The 8,415-nt window shown below is 40.5% G+C and overlaps 1 pseudogene; it reads left to right on the plus strand.

Annotated features, from left to right (window-relative positions):
• The first annotated feature begins 2,056 nt into the window (after positions 1–2,056).
• LOC124797071 lies at positions 2,057–2,174 on the plus strand (annotated as a pseudogene).
• The last annotated feature ends 6,241 nt before the right edge of the window (positions 2,175–8,415 follow it).

Consider the following 8,415-nt stretch of genomic DNA (forward strand, 5'->3'; position numbering starts at 1 on the left):
ACTACATCCAGCCTCTCTACGATCGTCTCCATGGGAGAATAGCAGCCTGCATTGCTGCGAAAGGTGGATATACACTGTACTAGTGCCGACATTGTGCATGCTCTGTTGCCTGTGTCTATGTGCCTGTGGTTCTGTCAGTGTGATCATGTGATGTATCTGACCCCAGGAATGTGTCAATAAAGTTTCCCCTTCCTGGGACAATGAATTCACGGTGTTCTTATTTCAATTTCCAGGAGTGTATTTACCGTCCATGTTTCACTTCCATACATGGCTACACTCCATACAAATACTTTCAGAAATAACTTCCTGACACTTAAATCTATACTCAATGTTAACAAATTTCTCTTCTTCAGAAACGCTTTCCTTGCCATTGCCAGTCTACATTTTATATCCTCTCTACTTCGTCCACCATCAGTTATTTTGCTCCCCAAATAGCAAAACTCCTTTACTACTTTAAGTGTCTCATTTCCTAATCTAATACCCTCAGCATCACCCGACTTAACTCGACTACATTTCATTATCCTCGTTTTGCTTTTGTTGATGTTCATCTTATATCCTCCCTTCAAGACACCATCCATTCCGTTCACCTGCTCTTCCAAGTCCTTTGCTGTCTCTGACAGAATTACAATGTCATCGGCGAACCTCAAAGCTTTTATTTCTTCTCCATGGATTTTAATACCTACTCCAAAAGAAAAGATTAAATCGTTTAATACTGCCATCAATTTTTCGGGCCGATATCTGTCATTCGCGGGTGAAACGGAATCATAGCTTGGAGAGTGTGGCCAGATCATTTAAGTTTCCACGTTTGCATTCAAGTTAGCAAAACGCTTCGTGATGTTCGGCAATTAATCTCAGGAACGCTGTAGTTAGTTTCAAATTAATAAATGGCAGCACAATCCGTTAAGCTATTATTGGTCGTTGGTTGTAACAATATAGCATCAAAACATTTCATGTATCACATATCTATTAGGAGAGCTGTTAGAATGAGAACTCGTGAGAAATAACCAATTTGCATTAATGTAATTGCAAATGGTTCTAATGCTAGTACATGGCACATCAGATTTGTCTACACAAAGTAAAGATTAATTACTGATATACAAGGAACGCATTATAGTGAGTGAGTCCTGTCACTTTAAAGGCTAACAGACAAGAGCGAGAGATGCTCACTTACTTTCTAAAACAAAAAGATGTATTACAGTCGACCGCAATCAGCCACAGACTGACTACCGCTATATCTATGAAACATTATTTATGAAGTAATAATTACATTTCACAAAATTAATTTCCGTAAGTTATTTAGTTTTGAAGTTATTTACCGTAAATAGGTAAGAACACATTCCTGTGCTTTTCGTCGTTTTTGTGACGTTAAATTGACATAAAATTACGCGGATCTGTCAATGTAATGCTTCACACCATTACAGGAGTTTATTTTTATTATAGTCCGATCCACGAACGATGGCGCTTCGCCCATGTAGAGGCACGGACGGGGATTGCATTGTTAACGACTTCAAGCGACCGTTACGGTACGCGTATGCGCGGTCTTTCCGCTTCAAGGAAGCGTATATGCTGCATATTATGCCTCTCGCTTGCATATGCAGAACTTATAACTTACCACCACCATCGGCGATAACATCACAACAAATTAAAGTCACTAAACAACTGGCTACGATCACGTTTAATGCTCGGATTAGCTACGGCATTCAGAACAGAGCGCACAGAACGCTACTGAACGCTCATTGGCTGTCTGAGTATGCGTGACATAGGTGCGCAGAAGAAGCCTAAACTCGGCCGCCACTGTTCGTGACTCCAACTATAATTTATTTTGTTTTCTCAATTACGGTACGAACTGTTAAATTTTGTCACTTGACACCATGTACCATTTGTTGTCTTCTGTTCTAAAGATGTATGATTTCGCAGCGCTTGCTTCACTCTTGTTAATCACGCTGGCGCGACTTTTGCTATCTCTTTCGGTCGCAGATGTTACTAAAATGACTTTCTTAATTTCACTTGAACACATACGATACGAAAGGTTTTTGTGCCTCTCTTAAATGACAAAGCCAACGGCCTTGCCGCAGTGATAACACCGGTTCTCGTCAGATCACAGAAGTTAAGCTCTGTCGGGCTGCGCTAGCACTTGGATGGGTGACCATCCGGTCTGCCGAGTGCTGTTGGCAAGCGGGGTTTGCTCAGCCCTTTTGAGGCAAAGTGAGGAGCTACTTGACTGAGAAGTAGCGGCTCCGGTCTCGTAAATTGACATACGGCCGGGAGAACGGTGTGCAGACCACATGCCCATCCGTATCCACACCCGGTGACGCCTGTGGGCTGACACGGCGGCCGGTCGGTACCTTTGGGCCTTCCAAGACCTGTTCGGACGGAATTTAGTTTAGTTTTAAATGACAAATTTCCATGAATCAAACTGCTTTTTCGGAAAATGCAAATAAATTTTGAGCAGGATATGTAGGAACATTAACTCAGGACTAGTATTTTCTGTTTACTGACGGATACCGATTTTCCATTCACTCGATCGCAACGCTCGCTATGTAATTGCAAGGGCGCGATTGTTTGTTAAACAGGAAAAGACATAAAACGATCAGACACTAAGCTACGCTTTCGCACAGATATTGATTCGGAATTATGTACTCATCACCATTATACATCTAAAGGTGTCGCCACAAAGCAGCTTCCTTCCACCATTTTACACCTCTCTTAGTAGCACCCCTGCGCGCAGAACTCGTTTGCAAAAACTCAACAAACTTTTATCATTTGTCACCATACCGTACGTACTCCACTTTTATATACATTTCCACTAACTATTAGCTCTTGGAGACTACAAAACTACTTTCCATGCATTAGATATTGTGTAAACTCACCATAAACGAGTCTCACGCCGATCCTATTTCTGCCTTGCTCCCTTCAGCTGTCCTACTCTAATGATCATTCTCTTCCATAAACTTTACACTTACATATTACTCATGTTGCAATAATTATTGCATACAATATACCATATAAAAGTATACAAATGTTACATATATATTATGCAGAGTATTTACAGAATTATGTGCCATACATGTTTCCATTTATACAAGAGAGATAGGTATAGATTCAGCTAAAAGAAAATCCAGCCACAAGCGACAGTGTTATGTTTCCAATTTTCAGTACTCTTCTGTAACACCACGTTTCAATAGCCTCTAGTCTCTTCTTGTCTATAATCTGTGTTGTCTACAGATTACTACCATATAAGGCTGCACTCCAGATAAATACATTCAAAAAAGTCTTCGTAAAACTTATATTTATATTCAGTGTTAAATCTCTATCAGAAACATCTTCCTGTTTGTCAGTTTGCAGTTTATATCCTCCCTACTTCTGCCATCGGTCGTTATTTTGCTGCCCAAATAGCAAATCACAACTACCACTTTTGGTGTCTATCTAGTTACCTCAGCATCACCTGACAGTTTTATTGCATTCCATTCCATTGTTTTACGTTAATCTAAGTTCTTCTTATGACATCTGTTCAAAACACTATCCATTCAAATATACTGATCTTTCAAGTCCTTTGATATCTCCCTGAAACTACAATGTTATTGGCAAACGTTAAAGATTTTAATTCTTTTCCTTGCAAGTTCTGGTTTAGTTTCCTTTACTGCTTGTTCAGTGTGTAGATTGAATAATATAGACAGGATGTAACCTTGTCCCTCTCCCTTCTCAATTCCCGTCTCCCTTTCATGTTCTTAGGCTCATAACCTCAGTCCGATTTCTGTAAATCTGAAAACGCTGTAAATGCGGGTTCGTCTTTTTTTACTGTTTCGTCTCTCGCTCCTTCATTTCACTGAAACTCGATCTTCCCCCAATCCGGCTTCTACCAGTCGATCCATCCTTCTGCAGATTATTCGTCTTAGTGTTTCACAACCATTTGTTACTAAATTGATGATTTGCTAATTTCTGCCCTTGTCAGCACTTGTATTCTTTTATAGTGATTTTATTACATTTTTCTTGGAGGTTGACATTATTTAGCCTACCTCAGACATCTTACATACCAAGTGGAACAGTTTTGCCGTGGTTCATCCAAGGATCTCAGTTATTCTGATAGAATCTCGTCTTATCCAAGAGTATTGTTTCGATTTACGTCCTTCAGTTCTATGCCGAATTATTCTCTCAGTATCGGACAGTTCATCTCGTCTTCATCCACTTCCAGGACTTTTTCAAGTTTCCTTTCCTTTAATAGCTGTTCTACACATACACTATCCTCCACAGTTCGACCTTCTGTCATTTGAATGGTATTGACTTGTCGTCTCCTTTGTTGAAGTTCAGGCAGTTGCTTCTCTTTTCCCTCAAGGTCTTCTGAATTTTATTTTTTTTTAATGTAAACGGTATTTCACTTTCTTATGGGCGTGTAGAGTGGTGAGCCAAATCAAAATAATGACTACTTGCTTAATAGCTTGTTTGTCCGTATTTGAAACGAAATACACCATTCATTCAGAGTATCAGGAATACGCAGTTTTTTTTATGCTGGAGAATGTCTTGAACACTAGATTTAAAGATATTGCTCCATTGCGATTAGTGTCACATCGAGATTGACGCACTACGCTCGCAGGCCCACTGATTAACACTGCCTGCTCACAACTGACTGGTTGTTAGTTCAAGCTGCCACCGTCGTTAATGCTCTGACGTCGCCTATAGGCCAGGGACAAAATCATTCCTTTTTACCTTCGGATATGGAGGCGTCTCGTACACACTATACAACACACTCAACCAAGAATGAAATTTCCACTTTGCAGCTGAGTGTGCGATGATGTGAAGCTTCCTGCCAAACTAAGACAGTGTGCCGGACTGGGACACAAATCCCGGACCTTTGCCTTTCACGAGAAAGTTCTCTATCAACTGAGCTACCCGAGTACGACTCACGACCCGTTCTCAGGGCTTCACTTCCACCAGTATCTCATCTCCTAACAACCAAACTCCACAAGAGTTCTCCTCCGTAACTTGTCGGACTACTACTCGTGTTAGAAAGGATTACTGCGGAGGCATGGCTTAGCCACAGCCTGGCGGACCATTTTCACAATGAAAGTTTCACTCTGTAGTGGAGTGTACGCTGATATGAAGCAGACTCACCGATTAAAACTGTGTGCCAGGCAGGGAATCGAAAGGCAAAGATCCCGAGTTCGAATCCCATCCGGACATGCAGTTTTCATCTGCCAGTAAGTTTCACATTAAAAGTATTTGAAAAAGACATAGAAGTTTTCTGGGTATGGTACCGCGTCATAATGTATAACATTACTGCTTCTGGAGAAAAACCAACGTTTCGGCCATCGTTGCAGCGGCCTCCTTCTGGGTCTCCTGGTGCGTTCTAGCTACGCAGTGTCCCTTATACAGATAGTCTTTTTAAAATTATGACGTAATGGCATGCACAGTGAACAGTAACAACAAAATATAGTCTTTTTAAAATTATGACGTCATGGCACGCGCAGTGAACAGTAACGACAAAATATAAGGGACACTGCATAGCTAGAACGCACCAGTAGACCCAGAAGGAGGCCGCTGTAACGGTGGCAGAAAGGCTGGTTTTTATCCAGCGGCAGTAGCTTTATTCATTATGACGCGGTACCATACCCAGAAAACTTTTTTGTCGACTCACTCTGGCCTTGGAAGTCTACGCAACTATATTTGAAAACGATTTACTGACAGAGGCCGCACACACCTTTCGTCCTTTAACTGGATTGAGTTCTGTGGCGGCAAGAAGGGCCTTCGGACACAAAACTATAGCAAATACACTGACGAAAACCAATCGCAACGCCAACAAACAATTAATGGTGTAAGTAGGCTGTTTATGTTTTCTCTATGTAAGTAGGCTGTTTATGTTTTCTTATTGGCAACGTTACGTAGCGCTCAATATGAAAATCACTGGCTGTGCTGTGTGCAGTCTGTGGCTAGTTTGCATTGTTGTCTGCCATTGTAGTGTTGGGCAGCAGCAGCTGGCTGTGAACAGCGCGTAGCGTTGGGCAGTTGGAGGTGAGCCGCCAGCAGTGGTGGATGTGAGGAGAGAGATGGCGGAGGTTTGTAATTTGTCATGAACTGATATATATATTATGACCTGTGATGATATCAAGGTAAATACATTGTTCGTTCTCTATTAATATCTTTCATTTGCTAACTATCCCTATCAGTAGTTAGTGCCTTTAGTAGTTTGAATCTTTTATTTAGCTGGCAGTAGTGGCGCTTGCTGTATTGCAGTAGTGGGAGAAACGAAGATTATTGTGAGGTAAGTGATTTAGTGATTTGTGAAAGGTATAGTTTAATGTTAGTCAGGGCCATTCTTTTGTAGGGAATTTTGAAAGTCAGATTGCGTTGCGCTAACAAAATATTGTGTGTCAGGTTAAGCACAGTCCTGTATAATTGTTCAAAGGGGACGTTTCATATGGCGACCCTGCCAGGATACCTCACTGGAATCTTCTGATTTTTCTTGTAGTTTGTGTATTTAGTGTAGCTTTTGTTTATTGCTAGCGCGTAATTGTAGAGAGAATCTCCTTTGTAGTTGTAGCCTTTCATTGTTGTACAGTAAAACAGTTGTGGCATGCATATAGATTTGCACCAAGTATTTCGCAGCTGTAATTAACTAGATATTATTTTCAGTGTTATGTTAATGTGTTCTCTTATTTTTGCTCTTCAAATTGTGTTTTTCTGTGTTGTCGTGTGAAATACTGTGACAATAATGGCGTGTGAAAAACGTAATACTAGGCTCCAAAGTAAACTGAGAAATGACAGTGAAAATGAGAGCAGTGTGTTAGCGCCACCGAGTAATGAATTAACTGATGTTCAAAGTAGTAATTTGGTAATTGTGCATAGGGAAATGGAGCGGGCGGCAAACAATGGCGTGGACAGTGAAACAATTAGTGAAGAGGGAAGCATTATCGATCGATCGGTCGGCAACAGCTCGCCTCAGGAATCCGAAATGACAGGACACAATTTCGCAAATACTGTAGATTCAGGTTTTGGGTCATCACCGTTTTCTCAAATAAGTCAAGACACATTTTCTGCTTGTCAAAATGTGAATGTTGTCGGTGCAAATGCACTGCCGAAAAGCGTAGAGAAACAGATTCCAGACACTAATACATTATTATTGCAATTAATGCAACAAATGGAACAAAATCAGAGACAAACACAGCAACAGTTAGACACAGTGGAACAAAATCTAAAAAAGTTAGACACAGTGGAACAAAATCTCAAAAAGTTAGACACAATGGAACAAAATCTTCAAAAGTTAGACACCACACTTGAATAAACACGTGAAGATTTAACTAGTGAGTTACATAACATTGAATCGAAATGTCAAAAAGTCTGTAATGACGTAAAATCACAAATTTGTGAGCATTTCCAACCTATTTTTTCGCGGCATGAAAATGCATTACAGAATCATGAAGCAGCCATAAAAGAACTGAAAACTATTTTTCATGAAAATCACAACACCTTGCAAGCAAAATTTGACTCAGTTGCATCTACCGATATGGTTATGCAACTTGCAAAAACTCAGGAAAACTTAAAGGTCACAGTAGACACGATTGCAACACAAATGGACACTCTGAAACTTGGTTCAGAAAAACATAGAGAGGAAATGATTTCACTATCGGATAAAGTAGCCGAACTTTCAGATCAGTTCACTAACTTATCTACAAAGGTAGATGATGATCTGAATGACACAACACCTGTAGCCTTCACTGACACAGAAGAGTATGAACAAATTAGAAAATTCAAACAAAATCAAAATCAAATCAATACACAGTACAAAAGAGAAATCCGGGAAGTGCAAGATCAGTTGGCACAAGTAGTACAAGAATTACGTATTTTAGAGGACACTCGCGCCCCAATACGGGAAGAGGGACATACAAATACGGAACAGACACAAAATAACAACACAGGGCACTTCGGAAATTGTGAAAGAAATTGGCAAGGCGCATTGGATTTTGAGATGGAACCGCCGAAACGAAGTAACAATGACCGACATGCGACTCGCCGACATGACGATTTTGACTATAAGCTGTTCATTACTACACGTAAATTCAAAACATTTAAGAATTCTGGCAACGACATTCATCCACAAGCATGGCTCCATCAATTCTCTCATTGTTTTCCTCCCAACTGGTCGTTAGAACACAGATTAGAATTTATGTGTGGCTACTTAGAGAATGAACCAGCTGTAAGAATGCGATCGGTCATTCACGATTGCCACAGTGAGGGTGAATTTTACCATGCCTTCCTCTCAGCATATTGGTCTCAAGCTACACAAGACCGTGTAAAACATAACATCATAATGATGAAACACTTCGAACAATCTGAATTTTCCAGTCTTGTGAAATATTTTGAAGACATGTTGCACAAGAATCAATACCTGTCAAACCCATACAGCCCCTCAGAACTCATCCG

The sequence above is a fragment of the Schistocerca piceifrons genome, chromosome 4 (assembly GCF_021461385.2).
Source record: "Schistocerca piceifrons isolate TAMUIC-IGC-003096 chromosome 4, iqSchPice1.1, whole genome shotgun sequence".
Classification (NCBI taxonomy): Eukaryota; Metazoa; Arthropoda; class Insecta; order Orthoptera; family Acrididae; genus Schistocerca; species Schistocerca piceifrons.